Source organism: Spinacia oleracea, chromosome 4 (genome assembly GCF_020520425.1).
Source record: "Spinacia oleracea cultivar Varoflay chromosome 4, BTI_SOV_V1, whole genome shotgun sequence".
Lineage (NCBI taxonomy): Eukaryota > Viridiplantae > Streptophyta > Magnoliopsida > Caryophyllales > Amaranthaceae > Spinacia > Spinacia oleracea.
Genome location: NC_079490.1, coordinates 135,289,593 through 135,310,714, shown reverse-complemented (window position 1 = coordinate 135,310,714; position 21,122 = coordinate 135,289,593). Strand labels below are relative to the sequence as shown.

The following is a 21,122-nucleotide window of genomic DNA, read 5'->3' as shown; positions in this document are numbered from 1 at the left end:
TTTTTTTTGCCGTACCTTGTGTAGATCATTTGTATTTTGTCAATGAATAATAGGATTTTGTTATTGAATGAACAATATTATTTTGTTAATAAATGAAAGGATTTTTGGAAAGATCGTGTGGATATCATTTTTATTTTATCTATTTAGATTTGGTTTACATACAGGACCTAGAATCGTAATATCCTATTTTAGGGATGCGCGTGCAGCTATTTTTGAATAATATTAAAAATAAAAGGGGTAGAATATAGAACGGTTATGTAAGGAAACTGCTTTCTATCTTAATATTAAACAGGAAGTATATAGTACGCCTATGTACGAAAGATGTTATGCACCTCAATATTTAACAGGAGGAATAGAGGACGGTTATGTACGGAAGGCGTGCTTTATTATAGAGTATAGGAGACGGTTATGTACGTTAACCGTTCTATATTCCTTCTTCATTTTCTGATTTTAGGAAGGGAATAGAGGACGCTTATCTCTTATCACTGTACTTTATGACTAGGTATATAAAACGCTTCTTTTACCCGTTTTATAAACTTTATAGCGCGTTGAGTTGGAGAACGCCTCTAAGGCGTCCTATAAAGTGTATTTCAACAGTACTCTATGCCCTTTTTTGTAGTAGTGGTTAGAACTACAATGTCCTACCAATTCATAAAGGTATTAGTCCAAGTCAGTAATTATAAGAAGGATTCCCTTCTTTTCGTCAACTAAATAAGGGTGGCATTTCACAATATTCTCATGATTTAAAGACATTAACAGACGAGCTTTTCACTCAAACCTTCAACATATTCCCTCATTTTCTGTAACTTATTATCTGCAATCTCCATGCCAGTAGCCCCATCAAACCCCTTGTAAACTGTTTTTCCAACCGCCTATTCCTATGATCTCATCGTACCTCACGCATCGCCTTCCCGGATCTGTCTCGGCAATCTCTAAATTACGACTAGAAAAAAACATTATTACTAATTAACAGAAAAACAAAATCTGAAAACGAATTTGCTCGAATAAGGATGATGCAGGTTGGTTTGTGATGAACTTTACTATATGGTGATTGTGCGACTTCGTCCAATTGGTCCCAAGTTCATTTGATTTTGGGGAAGAACGTGGAAACGTCATTGGCTTCGATTTAACGTGAAAATCATCAAATTGAATCGATTTAATGAACTAACAAACAAACAATTGATCAATTGAAAATAGAAGAACTTAGGTCTTCCTGCTTTTCTCAATTACGACCTTTAGATTTTGACCCAGAAAAAATTGATCCGAAAATAGAATTCAACACAGAAACTGAAGTGAAAAGAAATATCGATGAAGGAGGATTATAATTGATTAATTGAAGGAACTTGAATATAAAAAGAAATTAGGAAAACTCAGGAAGAAATCCAAGGAAGGAGATGGAAGAGAATGATAGGAAAAACGCAAAAAACATAAAGGGGAAATGGGGTATGTTGGTTTGCCGTGAAAAAAAATAAAAGGGTATGTTGGTTTATAATCTAGAAAGTTTGGAGGAATGAGTTAATCATGATTAATTGGTTAATTAGATTAAAATTAGAGAAAATTTAGATTTCTAATGCTATTTTAGAGAAAGTGGCAAAAATTTTGTTACCAATGAGAATTTGCAAAAGTATAATGCTATCATAGAGAATTTCCCTTATATTATTAACAGTACACTATCATTAGAATTTCATTCATCAATAGTATTTAAATTTGTTACGGAGTATCAGATTAAAAAGTTATAATAATACAGAAATAAAATCATATCATGATGGAAATTAATATTGATTCAGATTTCCTCCAATAATATATTACATATTAACATTTATGGTGACTGAATTATATTTTTATTTTGTTTTTATATTAGTTTCCTAAAAAAGCTAATGTAATTTTTTTAAAAGTAAAATAAAAAAAATATTTTGACGGGAAAAAAAATAACGCCAAGAAGTGACACGTGTCATTCCTGATGTCTGTTGTTGTATAATGTAACTAGTCTTATATGCACGCGATGCGTGCGGGAGTATATATATATATAAGTTTTATATATAACCAGCTGTTGCAATATTTTTGGTCTTTACTTTGTAACTTCTCATCCTAGCAACCAAACTTATAACATATAGCTAGTTTAATGCAGAGTCATAGCAGAAATTATAACCTTTTTTTAAAGAGAAAAGGAGAACTTCATTCATTCAATCATAGGCCCTCGAAGCCTCAAGGGACATCAGTCCAACAAAGTACAATGGAGTTTTTTAGAAAATAAACAAAGTAAAAGCATGAAAAGGAAATGAGCAGTTGACATAGTAAGATGTTTGAAACCATTGAGATCGAACTGGTTCACATTGAACCTGATGATCGATTTCTAGCTCGAAGGCTACAGCAGTAATGTTATGGGAAAGTTCATTGGCTTCACTTCTTGTGACTTAGAATTTTACTTCCCAATTTCTTCCCAGTAGCTCGATAATATCTTGGGCAATCAGACCAAGTTCGTGATTAGCCATAATATCAGTTTAGTCCAGCGTGGTGTAAAAGCAGGTGGTTTGCTCATGTATAACACCAAAACATTTCCTTCATAAACACAGCCTGCAAACTATAACGGTAAGAAACCATTGTTTCAGAAGAAATATAAAAGACAGTCTTGACAGTCTGTTGAAAGACCATGCATAGAATATCAAGATACTGTCAAGAGTTAATATCAATATCAAGAGTAATATCAAGACTTTCAGAAGAAATATTAGACTAATATTCTGTTGTATTGATTCATGTTGCATGAATATTAGTATTTGGCTTTGCTGTTGAATATTAGTCTTTTACAAAGACAACAGAATTTTAAACGCAACCTGGATTCAAAAAAAAAAGAAAATATTAAACGCAAAGACGTCAGAATTTTCCTTTTGAATCCTGTTTCTCATGTTGCATGAAATCCTAATTTATCTACACTCTTTATCAATATAAAGGAAATTCTTCCATCAAAAGGATTGCCAATAAACCAAGACTGGTTATCAGACTGATTGTCCAATGGAAGGAGTTACCTCAGCAATACAGACGTCTCTAAGAATAGCTGCAATGGCACACACTGCATAAGAATTGCAGTGGAATAAGCAGATAAAAATATAAAGCAGATAAACAGTTGCAATAGACCAAAATAGTGGAGTAGAGAAAGAAAGATATACCTGTTTTAAAACCAGTTTATGCCACTTCAAGTGCATGTTTCAGTTCATCAATCTCAAATGACTTCTTTATGCTACAGAAAATATATAAAAAGCTATTAGTCTAATTGACAAAACACAGAAATGTAAGAAACAAACCTCGTAACTAAAAACAGACTGCTCATCGTCATCAAAATTAACATTATCATCATGTCGAAAATTTCCAAAATTGGTGATTAATTAACAAACTAAAATAATTCAAAGAAATACTCTGTAATTATTAATTTCATATTAATTAAAATGAACAAACCCAGAAAAATTAAAGCAATGCCCAAAAAAGGTTAAATAGTATCAGGATCGCACCAAGGAATTTGATCGCCGGCGCCGAAGAATCAAATATACAGGTTATGCACCTGTATTAATTATAATCCGCACAAAGTTGAAATTAAATCAGCTTCAAGGATCAGTATTCAGTGTAGAAGTTCAAAATTTTTAGCAATCCCGCTAATTGCCAGAATGATCAAATAAATAAAACTGATAAAGTGAGAATATTGCAAGAACAATCCTGTCCTATAAGGCGTACATATCATTTATGTTGCCCCGTCAGAAAAATACACCCGTAATTTCATCAAGTAGGTATGACCGATAATCATCATCACCGCTGTGTTATACAAAGTACATAGCAACAACAACAGTCAATAGAAGATAGTAATCAATTACATTGAAATAAGGGAGTATGAGGACAAACACACATTGCAAAGTAATTTTAATTACTAAAGAACTTGAAGTTTCTAGTATATATGCTTGGTATAAAGTTATATGCGGAACAATATGAAAAAATACAACCCTAAAAAAGATTTCTGTATCCATTTTTGCTGCCATTCTTGGTTCCCAATCCCTGACATCTCCCCGCTTCTCCCCTCATAAAGTCATGAAAAAGTAAAGTAAAGAGAAAACGGTATGACTCATTTTTTATCAAAAAGAGAGAATCATAATGAATCTATCGGAAAAAAGAGAGATCGTATATGTATTTGAAGATCTCTATTATATTCCTAGTACAAAAGAAAGACAAATATTAACCCTAAGGCAGTAAAATAAAAATAAAAAATAAAAAAACATTTTCAATTTGTACAGCAAAATAAAGGACTGTTTAAATGCAAAACTAGTACAGATGAATAATGATGAATCATAAGTCATTGAGATATGATCATCATTCCAACACCCTCCGATTTAAATTCCACCCAATAAAGTTTAATTTAATTAACCAGAAAAAAGAGAGGGAAATTGAAGATGAACCCTAATCTATACTGATCGAGTATAAAAGACTTAAGTCAAAAACTATAAACATATTTATTTTTCTAAACCTAATACCAAGTACGGAGTATTATTCATTATAAGAGTAAGAATTGAAGATAGAACATTATAGTAGGATCCGCTCCTCGAAATAGGTAAAATAAATCTAAACCTAATACTTCAGTAATGATAAAATTAATTGTGCTAATCAAGTAATCAAATCACGGATTCAAGGGGTTTTTTTAAAAACAAATTCAAGGGTTTTGGTCAAATTAAATCGTCAGAAATTAGGGTCAAATCAAATCAATAGAATGAAATGCAAAGATTTCTACTAAAACTCAAACGAACGCATTGTAATAAACTTGACACCAGATTATAATTACTGATCAAAAACACAACAAACATGCCCAGATTCAATTTCAACGTAAAAGGCTAAAAAGATCAACTAACAATGCAGACAGAACATTCATTTCAAGCAACACTCCATCCAGTCAGAACATCTATTTCAAACAACTCCATCCATCCATCAGGACCGTCCCTGAGCCAACAACTCTAAACATAACCCAAATCAATCGTATGAGAATCATATCGAAAAGGATAATATGAATATGAATTTGCATTGGAACAATTCAAAAATCATTCAAAACCAATTCATCAATCAACTAAGAACACAATGCAATTGGCAATGGAATTAACACGAAAGATGTTCAGACTTTTCAAATTAAAATGAAAAAGAACCTGAAAAAAGAATCGTAATTCTCCCAAGGGGAGCAGCCATGTTCTTAGCAAAAAGCGCCAGCAGCGCCGTCGGCGATCAATTCTCTGACATAAATCGGCAATGAATCAACAAACGTTGAACCGTCATCCAAAATTAAACCTGCAACATTCGACGAAGATGACGAACCCATCTCAAAATCTGACCCAAACCCCACTTCAAGTCGCGTTCAAATTTCGCCAAAATTAACAAATCGAATTGGGGATTTCCCAAAATAGAGAAATTGGGGATGAACAAATATTAGGTCTCGAATTTTTTTGGTAGAAATCTTTGCATTTCATTGGTAGAATTTTTTTAATTAGATCTCGAATTTGACAGAAATTTGGTAGAAACGAACTAATTCAAACTCGTGATTCTTCAGCTAAAGAGAGAGAGGGAGAAAACGCAGAAAAAATACCTTTAACGCTGCTTTGGGACGCGATTTGGTGACGGACGACGGCGAGGAACGCAACCCTAGAAACAACGGCGAGGAAGGCACCCCTAGAACGACGGGGCGAGGAAGGTAACCTAGAAACGACGGCAATTTGGTGAGGGAAAAGTGAGGAGAGACCGAGAGAGAAGAGTGAGAGGGGGAGAGAGGATACAAATCACGATTGGGATGATAGGCTCAGCAACCGGCGAGAGAGTGAACGGCTGGTTTGTTTGCGAGTCAAAAGCAGGGGTGTTTTAGTCATTTCAAAGGGGGACACGAAAAGTGTTATTACCGAAACGCCCTCAGCTGTTCCTTTATAGAATAGAGATAGATTTGTACTACGACCTTTAATTTGATTGCCGTGAAATGATGGACTTTTAATAATACAAACATCAAGCGACTTTTATTAGTTGACTAAATTAAAATCATTGTTGGATCATTTTTTACATTTCAAAACTTTTTGAAAATTGCAAAAAGAGTAGGGATTTTATAAAAGGAGTCTTATGAGTGGGTTATTTATGCTCTAATTTGCTCAAAATATGAGCTCTAGAAATTAACACCTTAACGCGCGTATAAGTTAAATTGGTAAATACATCATTCCTAAACAACCAACCATATCCACAATAATTTAATAATACTCCACATAAAATTGTACTCCCTTCGTCTCTTTTTGTTTTTTACGTATTCCATTTTGGGTGTCTCATTTTGTTCTTTACATTTCTTTTTATATTATCACATAATGCATTAATATTCTATCAGATTTTGTGCCCAAATATTATTTTAACCAATTAAATCCATTGGACATTAAATATTTCTCATTTTCCCAATGTCAGATTTTTGATAAAAGTGAAAACATTATAAATTAACGTAATTTTTCTTGTTTAAATAAAAAAGTAGAGTAATTTCAATGCAAATTAATTAGTCATTAAAATGCGTGTAAAATACCAAACGTAAAAAACAAAAAGAGACGGAGGGAGTAGATATCATGCTTGGTTAAAAATGGCCTGGCTTAGAATTTCAAAATCGAGGTTAGTAGAAGATATTGAGAAAGAAATCGAAAATAGGAGGTGAAAAAAGGAGATCGCAAAATATATTCATGCTCTCTAAAACGTAACCATGACTTGAATTATAAAGAATTCAAAAAATAAAAATTAGGCAATTTGTGGCGTCATTTTCACCAGTCACATTATAAAATCTCAAGTCCATTGTTATTCTTTTGTGTCCCTCGTGCATGTTTAGCGTAACTAAGCAACAAAATATGTTTTGAAATGTTCAAAACTTCACGTTTGAATAATCTTGCGCGTTATATAGGTTTTGTTTTTGTTTCGTATTGAAAATTATTTGTATTGGGAGGCCTACCAAAAGGGAAAATCTCACTACGTTCTTTCACTTTGCTTTCTAATCTAGCTGATTAAACACAAAGTCAAATTTATTGTTTAATTTTGTAATTGCTTTTAGTAAATCATCATCATTTATAACAGTACTTATAATAGTGAAAATGTGTCTAATCCAACTACTTTACCCAATTCTCTATTATGTAAGTTGGTAAAGTTTATTATCCGCGTAAGTTATACGAATTATGATTCTTGATTATAATTCATGCTTTTGGTGTAAATGAGCAATACGTACAATATAAACTATAAACAGGGGAAGGGTCTCGAATATGTGATCTATTGGCTTTCTACACAGGCACACAATCTTAATCACGTACTAGGCAAATACATCATTATTTCATGCGTAATATAATCCGTTAGGAGTACTATTAGGCCTCTTTAATTAAGTTTTCATTAGATGGTATTTTAGGGATGTGCAAGGCGGTAAGGGGTGGATTAGTTACAATAGTTAGTAGCTAAACAAATGTACTACGTAGACAACAACTAAGATTATATGGTTAGCTTAAAAGCTTAGCGGTTGTGAGTTGTTAAACCAAAATCATTGATAACCACTCCAAGTTCAAATGTAGATTAGTCGATATAGATGGATATTGTACTTGATATTAGTTATTCTTATTTTAGAATTATAGTTATATACTTGTAGAATCGGGATCCGGTGAGAACCACACTTTAAAATGAGAACTCAGAACCAAGTTGGGCCCTTAGATCATCAAAATTCGATGGTCCAAATGATTTTCGTGTCATTAAAGACATTTTGGTAATTACTCAAATTTTCAAACTGGTTTCAGTTTCTTCACTTTAAATGAAATTAGTTTTTGGGCCTGTTCGATGAACGGGCTGGTTATATGTAGGTCTTGTAATGGAGTTTAGAAGTTATGTTGTTCTTAAACAGGTGTTTAAACCAAATGACAATAATACAACTTTACAACCTATGAAGTCTTGTACTTTTAATCATTACATTTTTCTGCTTATGTTCATCTCCCCTGAAAAAACAGATCCACTTTAAATCACCTATAACCACCAATAATATATCATTTGTACAAAGACCAAACAAATTTGCAACTGTTACAGTTTACGACTATACTCATGTAATCCAATTAAGGGAAAGGCTTAACAAATTCTAACTATTGAATACTCATGTAATCCATTTAAGGGAAAGGCTTAAAAAATTCTAACTATTGAAGTATACTGACAAAACTTTTCTTATAGGAGAACTAAAATTAATTGTAAGTTGCCTAACAACAAAAATATACAAATAAAACCCACCTAAAAGTCTCAAAATATCGATGATGATTTACCATATTTGCATGGAAATCATACATTATAAGTTCTCCATCTTTACAAAATGAATTGCAACTAATTAAGCAAGAAAAGTAAACAACATACTTTCAATATGCTTAAGAAAAATCAAGAACAATGTGCTTAGAGAGAGAGAGAGAGAGAGAGAGAGGGGGGAGGGGGAGGTGGTACTACAACATGAATTGCTTTCATGATAATAAACAATCGAAATGTTGAATTAAAACACCATATAATCTCCTACCGTTTCAAAACGGGATCAGTAAAAAAGTCTATTAGTGGGAGGTTAAATTTTGAATGAATGCTATGTAAGAAGGGGAGAAGATTTGGGGATTGAATTAAATTGATATTGAAAATAATTAAGGTTGGAGAGTTAATGGGAAGGTGAAGAATGGGGAAGATGAAGTAGGGGACGGTTGTTTAGGCAAAATCAAGTTGATTATCGATCCTAATTTTTGGCACTCCCGTCGTCCTATTTTTATAGTCATGTTTCTATTTTGAGCGTCCCAAAATTATTGTCATATTTCTATTTTTGGCCATTAAGTTTTCCAATTTTCCATGTACTATATTAATTAAAACTGCATTGAAAACCCAACAAAAACTTCCCCGTGTACTATATATATTTCAATTCCCCATATACTATTTTCCCTTTTCTATGCACTATATTTCAGTTTCTCTTACAAATCAATTATCAATGTATTATATTTCAATTTCTCGTGTACTGTATTCCACTTTTCTTTAAAACCCGTGTTTTTAGTCAAACAAGTCTATAAATATTAGATGGAAGGAGTACAATCTATACTAATATATTAAAAGGTGTTGTGAAAAATGTATATGTGTCACGTAGTACTCTCCTCACGCCACATCATCCACTCACCATGTAGTATGTAATGGCAACCAAAAATCAATACAATGAGGTTCGAACACCAGACCTCCAATTTGGATGATAATTCTAATTACCATCTTAACCAACCACCAATTATGGTTTATCTCTTCACATTAATTTATAAATAAATGTTCACATGAAATATAAAACAAATAAATTTTTATGTGACTTTTTAATTTCTATATATGGACTATTTTGAAAAGGAAAAAAAATTAAACATTATGATAACCATGAAGAAAACTGATGTCATAAGTCTCATAAGAATCAACTATAGGATTGTCTTACATAGCTGCATATATATCTAATTTAGTGTTTATTAATTTGACGAACTTAGTTCCACGAGAAAATAAATTATACAAATTGTAAAATGATATGATTGAAAACTTACTTGCCATAATAAATGACTTAGCGTGCATGTGTACTTGACAAACTTAACGGATATTTTTCATTCTATAGAATACAAGTATTTTGGTCAAATATTGAGCTCAAGAAAAATCTAAAACATTAGTTATTCAATGTAGCAACCGGGGCATCGCCCGGGTCACACACTAGTTCTAGTGAATTAAAGAGAGGGGGATTAGTAGTATACTACGTAATAACTAATAAAGATAAAGTTTAGTAATGAATGACCATTACTTTTATTTATAACAAAAAGTAAATAAAAGGATTAATAAGGTTGTAACACCCCGCAATTTTAAAACATAATTATTATTATTTGTTTAAAAACGTCGTAAATTTATTTATTTTTGAGAACTTATTAGTAGTCTGTATTATTTTATAATTTAACTCTTTATAAATTTAAAAGTTTTAATATTCTATTATTTACACAATTGTAATATATAGTATTGTACCGAGACCCAACACAATAAACTTCATTTCACAAACCCAAAAATCAGAAAAATAGCTCCAAGACTTTGAATTACAAATTTTCTCTTATTATAAGTCTAAGTCAACAACTAGAAGAACCAAAGTCTTCTTCTTCATCTTCCTTGTCGTATGTACCTGCACACTTGGCAAACACCATGTTTGCCAGATAATAAAACTTTTGACTCCTCCTTCACCAATTTAAGCCAACACACAACCCATGAGAGCCATTGTATTTCAATTCTACTGGTTTTACCCACTGGTTCTCCTTCTCCTCTCTATGTCCATTGTTTTCCGATAAAACCACCAATAATAGCTCATGGATGACGTTTTTACACCCCTCTAAAGATCTATAAATAGCTTACTGATTCACCAATTCAATTCGCAACCAAAACTAACATCTTATTCCATTATCACCATTAGAAAGGGTGAAGTTTTCTTACTTTATTAATCTGATTTGCTCTTGAGCCACCACCATCGCAGCCGCCCCTTTCTCGGTCTTTGTTTACCACCGGAAACCACCAACAAGAAACACCAATTTAATGGAGACCACAAAAACGACCACCCACGTCAACCCTTGCCGCCTTCTCGGTCTTCATTGCATCTAACCCCCCTGCCTTTCTCTCACTTCTCCGCCCCAGCCAACAACCACCAGTGTCGGCCTTCGTCGGTGTTTTGCTCCGTTGTTCACCGCCGGTCGTGGGTCATACCCAGTTGCCGCCTCTCTTCCTCCTCCCTCTCTTGTCTTCTGATCCCCTCTGATCCGTGTTCTGTTCGTGAAGACCAGGTTGGTCTTTGAAACTTTTTCCCCCAATTGGAGTTATATGGTACAACTGTACTGTATGATGCACCTAAATTACAAAAGTCAACTTTGTTCCTTTTACCCACCAAAATCAAATTGAGTAAGTCTCCTTTATTTGATTTTCAAAGGTCTTACGTTTTAATATATTCTCAAATAATATAAAATTATTTTCAAATAATTACTATAAAGTAGTTATACTAAGTTAAATTATGTGATTTGGAATAGTTGCTAAATTGATTAATTTATATTTCTAAATTACAAGTATTATCAGTTTTCGAAGCTCGGGAAGAACGGTCCATCAAACGGGAAGTATAAAACTACGGTTGAGGTAACATCTATTGCTAACACCCACAATCCCCTTATGAAATGTGTTTTATGAGATTATGAAATATGTTTATAATGATATGTTTTTATTGGATTGTGGGATATGAAATATGTTTATAAGTGTGTTTTATGAATGATGATATTTAAATGTGTGTATGAATGATTTTATAAAAATGACGTTTTATGAGTTACGAATAAGATACGAAACATGATAAATAAAAGTGTAACAGGTTCTGGCAGTTAGTGGGGTTACTATTTCTAGGTCGTGCGCGTACCGCCGTACTGCGGGACACCCAACAAGGGAGAGTGCTCCTTGAGGGTTACCGCAAGCTAAAAAAAAGAAACTATTTAGGTACGGGCGTATGTCCAACAAGGGAGAGTGCTCCTTGAGGACTATCGCAAGGTGGGAGACGTCCCGCAAGGCTAACTTGTCAGTTACCAAGTAAAATGAAGGTTTTATGAAAGATAATGGGAACTACTAAAGTTTCAAGTTATAAATGATGTTTTATTATGATGCTTTTGTGAAAGTGATTTACTATATTCTATTCTCCCTGTTTGCAAATTAAATAAAATGAATTGAAATGAATTTACGTTGTTAGGGTAGTATGTTAGTGGGCCTCGGCTCACGATGTTGCTTTTGTTTTAGGTACGAAGAAGATAATGGGATGCCTTAGAGTGAGGATGCAACCATCAAATTCACGATCGATGTTTAGTAAAGATAACTATGTCTCACTAGTAATAATGGATGTATTAACTAAATTCTAAGTTTAATTTCAAGTATTGAGTTAGATTTTAATATTAATGTTTAATCAATGCTAGAAGTCGTTATTATTAAAGTTTATTTAGTAATTTAAAAAGATTAAGTCGCCTTGTATTTCCCACGAGGGAGATACGGCATGTGACGCTCCAACTAAATTAGGGTTTCCGCTGCTAATTAAAGATAATTAACCTAATTAATAGTGTTTAGAAGTCGGGGCGTTACAGTTTGGTATCAGAGCCAAGGTTCTGCGACCATAAGTGCTAAACCTTACGGGTTTTGCATGAAATAAAATTCATTCGGCTTTAAGCAGGAATTTTAAGGAATAAGTTAAAAAGAATATGTTAAAATCAACTTAAGTTAAAATGGAATGAGTGTGAGCGTAGGAACGGGATTAAAGGGATTCATTTCTCCTGTTATTTATGTTTTCTTGATTGAATATGTTATGCGAAATATCGATTATCGTTGGTACTAACGATGCCACGAACGAAGCTCACAACATGTGCAACATTCACGATGACGCCACCACTAGTATTATTTTAATTTATCTCTATCTCGCTTTGGATCCGAACTTCCCTTGTTTTCATGTTTAACATGTCATGTTATGAGTTCCTACCATAGATAGACTAGGAAAAGTTTAAGCATTACTGTTTTCTTGGAAGAAGTTAAGTTAAGCACGGTGCGAACACAAAGATTTTGTGGATATGAATTGTTTTGAGGAATTTTTATGGTTGTAATCTTTAAGGGTAGTATAAATGTTTAAGTACCAAACGAGCATAAGGTTGTATTTCATGAGTGCTGGATCGCTAATTAAGTTGAGGTTATTCTAGGTTTAAAGTACGTATTCAAGTTATGAATGAAATTGATTCTAGGGTTACCTTCCCGTATTATTCATGATGAATATTTAGGTGTTTATAAGTACAAAAGTCTATTATCTAAAAGAAGACCGATATGCCTCTATTTAGGAAGTTAAGAAGTTATACAGAAATGTTATGAACCCAACATAAGTTATGATAAAAGACCCATTTGAGTTGACGCATGAATAAGATCTTGAGGATTTTACCAAAAGAAGTTACCAAGAAAAGTATGTCAATAAGGCTGAATGATAGAGTGCTGAAAGAGCATGAGTTTGTATTTTATAAGTGGCGAATCACCAATTAAATCAAGGGTATTCAAAGTTTAAAGCGTTCAAGTTATGATTGATTTTTGAGTTACCTTCCCGCACCCTTCACGATAATTATTTTTGTGCTTGCAAGTACCTAAGTGTATTTTCAGATATGTTAAGGAAGCTAAACTAGGAATTTTCAAAGTTATGCAAGACTATTATGCGAAACCAAACACGATTTATGGTGAAAACATGAAATTGAGTTGCATATAAAGCTTTGAGGATTCTACCAAAATGAGTTATCAAGAATTAGTCTGTCTATCACTACTACAAAAATGGGCAAAGAGACCCGTCCAAAACGGCATAAGATACCTCCTCTAAGGGGGTCTCTAGATGGGGGGGTCTCTTTTTAAAAGAGACCCCCTCTTAGAAATGGGGTCTGTTTGTTAAAAGTTGGAGACCCTTCATGTAAGAAAAGGGGTCTCTTACGTAGGCCTTTAGGAAAATATTTTAGAAGAGAAAGAGACCCCATATGTAAGATATGGGGTCTGTTTATTAAAAATATTCAGACCCAATATGTAAGATATGGGGTCTCTTTGATTTTTTTATTAATTTATTTTTTAATAACCTCAGACCCCATATGTAAGATATGGGGTCTCTTTGATTTTTTTTATTAATTTCTTTTCTAATAACCTCAGACCCCATATGTAAGATATGGGGTCTCTTTGAACTTTTTAGTATTATACCTAAAGAGCCCTTTTTACGAATAACGGGTCTCCTTTTCATGTTTTTTTTTTTTAAAAAAAATGTTAATTCAGTACCTGCTGCTGTAATATTTTTTTAATAATTCAACAATTGTAATTTGTAAACCTGCTGTAATCTTTACATGCTAATAACCTGTAATTTTTCATTCACCGATTGTATTAAACCACCTGCTGCTGTAATATTTTATAATAATTCAATAAACATTTCTTAATAGTCCATATTACCAAAAAAAAATATTTACCAAAAGTAATGCTCAAAACGCAACTTTACATTAATTTGTAATTTCCAAATTAAAAACGTAAAACAAAACGTACGTTCTAAAATCTAATCATATATTTACACCGATTTGCCAATCAAAACTCACGGAGTTATTTCTATACCATCATCTTTGTTTTCTTCATTTGCTTCTGGCTTGAGAAAATACTCGACCCACATGTCTCTAACTTCATCAACATTTTCCGATGAATAGGTTTCGTGAGAAAACTGTAAATAAGTAACATAATTAGTATTTTAGTAAACGCATAGTTGTAGCAAATGCATAGTTCATTATAGGAAAGAAAATGAAACTGCTACAACAATTCATAACAGAAGCCTAGTATTCTTTATCGTGTATGAATGTAAGTACGAAGGTATTATATCAAGGCAATCTAACTAGCTAAGACCTGCCCAGCTACGCTTCTTAGGTAATGATAATGGAATGGTACAAGTAACTATATTAGGCAGGTTAAGCTAAATGAAAATCTAAAATTGGAAATAAATGGCATAAACAAGGTAAATGGTGCAGTTCAGGAAATGGTATAGAGGTCAAAGAATAAATAGTTTTCCAGTTACAAATACTAACTAATACCAATTTGAGATTAAACAAAAGATACCAGGTTCTAAGCTTAACCAATCCGGCCATCTGCCAATAGTTCGGCTCACGGGCAAATACCAGATGCAGAAATGCAGATTTACAAGCAAAACTAAAATCATGCCAGAATAATCAGCAAATATGCCAACAAGGTGACACGATCCTTCAGAAAATACGATTAAAGAGTATAATTTAAATTCGTCTCTAAACTCCTACCAAAATTTTAACCTGGGACATCCCACAACACACTTTAGTGATGTTCCCAGAATAGAGAGTAAAAATGGAAAGACAACAAACAGTGACTTGCCCAAATCTGGACAGACAAAACATCTTACCTCAAAGCAAAAACACCAGATGTACTGAAATGATCTATGAAATAACTAACTAACTAACTTTACCAGCTGTACTGAAATGATCTATGAAACTAACTAACTAACTGACTTTACCAGCTAGGACAGAGTTTGCAGACTGCAAGATGTTCACAGCAAATTTTTTTGCTCGAATGCTAGGCTCTTGCTCGAGCTTAGATCAGGAAATGTTTATCAGGACTGCTCCTGACTATATATAAGAAAAAAGTATCTAAGGTCCTTAATCATACATCTTTCGCTTTTTTGGGTTTGATTAGATACGTATATGTCAATCGGATAATGATTTTGCGTTTGATATTAATCTCAGAAGTTTGTTTTGTAATAAACCACTTCTATACAGTATTAGTCAATGCGCGCTTGAGTTTCAAAACCCTCAATCATTGACACTATTAATCAACTGTTAATCTGCGTTTTGTCTGATCTCTTTTGCTTGTCCGCTCTGTAATCAGAGTTCTCAACCTAATTGATCCCAGCACATTTCTAGTTCTCTTCTTTTCTCTGGTATCCTATTATTTACAGCTCTGTAAAAGCTAACTGTGATTGGAAATTGAAGCAACAGAGAACGGTTTTACCTTTATATCTATTTGTAACTTTGTAAGGATAGCCATCTAGTACGGAGTAAGTAAATTTCCAGATAAAATAAAGGATAGATTTAGATTTAGGCATCTGAGAATAAATGTGTAAAAATTTTCCGAATTTGAGAGGTATTTCATCTGTCTTTCCTTAGGGCTGATATAGAATGCACAGAGGAGGTTACTAATATGACAGATTAAGGGGAAAAAAGAAGGGTTACTAATCTGAAGTTCCCTTTTACGCATACTAAGTTGGTGAGTTTGGGATACATTAAAATTTCCTGAACTCTGCATTGTTTTGTACCTGCATGATCTAATTATTGTTCCTTCAGGTAATCAGACTGGACACAGCAGGCTTAGCAGCAAATCAAGGTATGGGAATCCGAATAATTAAGGACAGGTGATTTTAGATGTTGTTTTCGCCATAATGCTATCTTGTATGCTTGCTACTATAGCAGTCTAAAGCTAGTTTAGAGCTGTTAGTCATTTTTACTTCAAACTCACAGGTAATAGCAATGATAGGAAATGATACCTGGTCAGGCACCCATAGAACTCTTTTTTCTAAAATCTCGATCATATAACGGCACACATAGTATCCGGAGTCATTGCTGTTTTGAGGTTGACGAGGACACTACAATATAAGGAATAAAAGAAATACAGTAATACATCAGGTAAGTTAAGTTATTGTATTAATGTACTACATCATAGTATTATAGAGAACACAGATGAAATACCTCTGGTTGCATCCACCCAATTTTCGGATTCCTTTTTACTTTCTTAATATCCTTTCGATAGAGAATGCTAAATCTTCTAATTCCCCTGCGTAAAAAAAATGATAGCTCAATGAGCTTCTTTTTCGATATTAATGGATATCCATTATGAAGAAACAGGAGGCTAAGGAAAATTGACAAGGAAAATTGACAAGTATGGTTAACACATACTCATTGATGTCTCTTTTAATGAACTCAGGGATCTCCTTTCCTGCTCCAGCCGGATCCAACCAATACACTACAGCATTCCAAGGGCTAATGGCTGCTAACATCCAGTTCTGACTATATACACAAATTATAAGAGAAAATAATAGCATATTAATAGAATAAAGACAACTTTAACTATCTTCAGAATCAAAAGAAAATAAAATTAGAAAATACGCATTGCACCTACTTCTCATTATAAGGTGCAAAGAATAGTTGATTACGATTCTTTCCCTTGTTGCACCCAAAGGCACGAACTAAATATTCACACCGATCTGCCTCTTCCACTGTTGGATTCAACGGAGATAGAACATTACTATCGCAAAATCCATACATACCCGAAATTCCTTCGTCTTGACATCTTTCTTTCAAGTTCCTTATCCCATCAAAAGTAGGACATGAAACAAGTTAATGAACAAAGAAACTCTAAATGTTAATTAGAGAATTAAAAAAGGACAAGTACTTACTTCATGAAAATATTCAAGTGGGCTGCTCCAATCGATTTTTGGAAACACCAATCAAGCATGTCCTCATAGTCAAGCAAAACATCTAACGGTTGTTCATTAAAAAATACACCTTTTGGGATACTGAAGGAGATGGTTTCACCTTTCTTTCTCATTCCCATAGCTTGATCTTTCAAAATTTGCAACCATCTAGTAGATACCTTTTCAAGATCATCGGCAGTGATAACATACTTGTGAGTAGTTGATCCTTGGGATGATGTCGATCGTGGGGACGGAGTGGTCACCTCATTTTCCGGGTGCGCGTTGGCCTTTTTCATATGAACAACATACATCAAATGATAATCCAAGAATTTACAAAATTTCAAAATAATCCGAGAATTTACAAAATACAGATCAGAGGTAACTGTTGGTAAAAATGAGTTCAATTTTTTCAGTGTTGTGTACTGGTTTTGTCAAATCTGTACTGCTATATATGCAGTTCAGTCATTTTCCAAACTAAGATAAGTTTTTGAGATGAGTTTATACCATGGAGAATCGGATTAGAGGTTGGCTGCAATATTAAAACTCTTCTGAATAAAAAACCTAGATGACTAATTAAGATCAGGGCGAGGGAAGAGAGGCAGAGTTCACTTTACTTTTTTTTTAAAAACTTTTTTGGGGTTGTATCCTCCCCTCCTCCCTTGTCAGTTCCAGACCAACTTAGAAGACTTACTCCAAAACTGAGATAATTACTAATTAGTAGCTGGATTTAGTTATAAAAAATGACCGAAAACTGCCATTCATTCTTGTTACTTTCTCATTCATTTAGAACTGTTCAATGTATTCTTGAATTTTTATGAGCAATGCAGGATTTTTATTCAGTAGCTGGATTTAGCTGGATTTTTATGAACTGTTCAATGCAGGAAAGAATATGAGCAATGAAACTGAATAAATAAAAAATTAAAAAAGCAGACACTGTTGAAACTTGAAACTGAATCCATGAGCAATGGTCTGATTCCACAAAGCACATCAGAAACTCAGACTTGATTTCACAAGAACACAGATTTTACAAGGCAGAACAGCATAAAATCCCAACAGTTCATATCAATTATAATCTAATCCCAACAGTAGCATATCTAGATAATCTAATCCGAATTCTCCGAAAAAATTCCCAACAGTTCAAATCAATTATAAGCACATTATTAAAAATCAAATTTTAATGATAATACCTTTTTTGGAAGAATCAAGTGAATTGGCCAAGATGTATAACTGTTCTTAGCTTCACAGACATACTGTAATTCGTCGTTTGGACATGGCAAGCTAGCATGAGGCACAATATCTTCTGTGATACAGACTCGATAGTGACCAGGTGGCGTTGATAGTCCATGATTATTGATCACTTCTGTTGTCTTTTGTACGTAGACCTGTCCATTAGCAACTATTACAAGCCCTTCGTCGCCGCCTTCAATAGCCAAACAACAATCACTCCAGCCCTATGAATACAAGTTATGGAACATAATCAAATTTCGTGAGCGTATACTATACAAATACATATTGAAGGATATCACTTTGACGGAATAAAATATTAAATGCTAAATACCTCAGGAAAAGTATGTTTACTTGTGATATCCAAATGATTACTCTGCTGTGCATGGCTTGTTACACCCTCATGTTGATTAGTAGGGTCTGCGTGAGGCAAAGAAACATGGTACACCTCGACCTCAGTTTGAACCTGATGCTCTTGATGCACAGAAGGATTTCTCGTTTTCTAAGCTTCTGTTTCAGAACCATATGCAATGTACGCATCATGCTGAGATCGAGCCTCTGAAGAAATATGGGTATACTGATGACCTTCGTTGCCTTGTTCTCCAATACCTTCGGTTAGCAGTTGTGTAAATGGAATATTGAGCAATCCATGATCAATTGAGTTGTTTAACAGGGTAGTAGTTATCATATTCCCACCACGAACACCAGACCCATTGACACCAAAACCACCAGACCCATCGCCATAAACACCATCAGACCCATTGCGAACACCACCAGAAACAGCCTGGCCAGACCCTTTGCCACCTGTACTAACCTGAGCTTGCCCACCAAAACCACCAGCCTGTCCAACAAAACCACCAAACTGACCTGCCTGTCCACCTAAACCACCAAACTGACCTGCCTGCCCACCTAAACCACCAAGCTGACCCGCCTGCCCACCTAAACCACCAAACTGACCATTATGCCCACCAAAACTACCAAATTGACCACAAGTGGCCACGAACGACCTCAATTGCTCCTGGGTTAAGCATGACATCATGAAAGACATAAACATATTTTGATTATTTTGCATAACTCCCATCTCTGACCTCATCTTGTTCATTTCAGTATGCAATTGACTAGGTGCAGTTGGTTTGTTAAACCCAAAGTACTCTTTGTTTGTGATGCCTGATCCAACGGCCCTCACTGAACCACCATGTTCCCGCTTATTCAATGCTCTTGCTAAGATATCATCTCGACCATTAGCAACTATTTCACCTCTTTGAACTTGAGCCTCCAATGCCATCTGCAATTTGAGAATTGATGCGGTACTTATTCACAGGAGTTGAATGAAAAATAAGCAGGTTTTTTGAAGAGTCTTGTGTAAATATCTTACTATTGATTCATAAATTTCTTGATCGGTGGGATTTTCGAAAGTTACAGCTCCATTTTTGAGACGAGAATGAGCTTTAATCCAAGTCAAATGTCGAGGCACGTGTGACACATGGACTCCCCGCTTTTCAAGATCTTGTTCCTAATATTGCAGAAAATCAATTTAGATTTATGTTGTTAGTATCTAGTGAGAAATTTGAACATCACACACTATATTCCTTAATAATATATACAATGTAAGTAAATCTTACTATCTGTTCTTCAAAATGTTGATACCCAAGTCGACCTCCTCTATATTTTGAGGTCTTCTTCTTTGCCCTCTCACGATTCTTTTCACTCAATAACTACAAATTTTTTGACCAATAAAGTTAGTACAAATGAAAAATTGCAACATAAGTAAACTGCCTATTAATTTCAACATAATTTAAACATTTACTATGTCGCTTCTAAGAGATTTACAACAATACTACCTTGAACTCCTCAGAAGTGCAGTAATCCACGAACTTATCCCAATCAGCTTTAACTATCCAAGAATATTTCCATGGTGGTTGTTGTCTTATTGTTCCATCTTCTAAATACATCCATTGAAGTCTTAATCTAGTCTTGAAAGCTTTCCATTGCTTTGCAGCTTTTGAAAGAATCCAACGTTTGCGATTCTCAATGACATAAAAACCCCTCTACATTGACACAAAATCATAAGTTATATATGTTTAACATCTGAATTGGGGCAGCAATACAGCAGCAGCAAACAAATGAACATGCAGCACATAAACAACACATAAACTTCAACAGAAAATAAAGCAACAGAAATATATCACAATGCCAAAAACACCCTGCACAACAATCAGTACTGACCACCAGAAGCCACTGCCACAACATCAGACTAACCAGAAGTCACTGCCACAACATCAGACTACGCAGCAGCTTAAAGAAGACAAATGAAAAATAAAAAGAGAAAAGAAAAGAAGGAAGACAGGCACACCAGCGATAAATGAGCTCTATGCATTATTTTTCCTAAAAGATAAAAGATGAGTATGTTTGCTTACCGTGATAGAATCATACAATTCATCTAGGAGTCCTTTTGGAAGGTGAGACCACTCCTTATAGGTGATGTTTACTCTTTCACGCACAACTACACCAATGTAGGTGGAAAAATGAGACCGGTGATGTCCAATAGGAATTCTTTTAACTGGATGCCATTCTAAACGGAGTTTGGTGCCAGCACTTATAGCTTTTCCCACCAGATTGAGTACAGTACGACCCCTTTCATCCTCACGTCTCGTTTTCTCAGAATTTTCAGGATCCAATCTTGCATCATCATGACCTACTTGCTTTTTCTTTCTGGCCATCAACCTACAGAAAATCAAAGTCAGTTGGTTAGTTTTATGCAAAAACAATCAGATTTTAAAAAAGGAAGGAAAACAGGTTCTAATCAGTTAGTTTTATGCAAAAACAATCGATTGGT

The 21,122-nt window shown here is 34.1% G+C and overlaps 1 long non-coding RNA gene across 1 annotated transcript; it reads left to right on the top strand.

The window, feature by feature from the left end:
• Window positions 1–10,075: 10,075 nt before the first annotated feature.
• LOC130459482 (uncharacterized) lies at window positions 10,076–15,748 on the top strand. The gene is made up of 3 exons (XR_008918897.1): window positions 10,076–10,962; window positions 11,125–11,190; window positions 11,833–15,748. It is a non-coding gene; the product is annotated as an uncharacterized lncRNA (long non-coding RNA).
• Window positions 15,749–21,122: the final 5,374 nt, after the last annotated feature.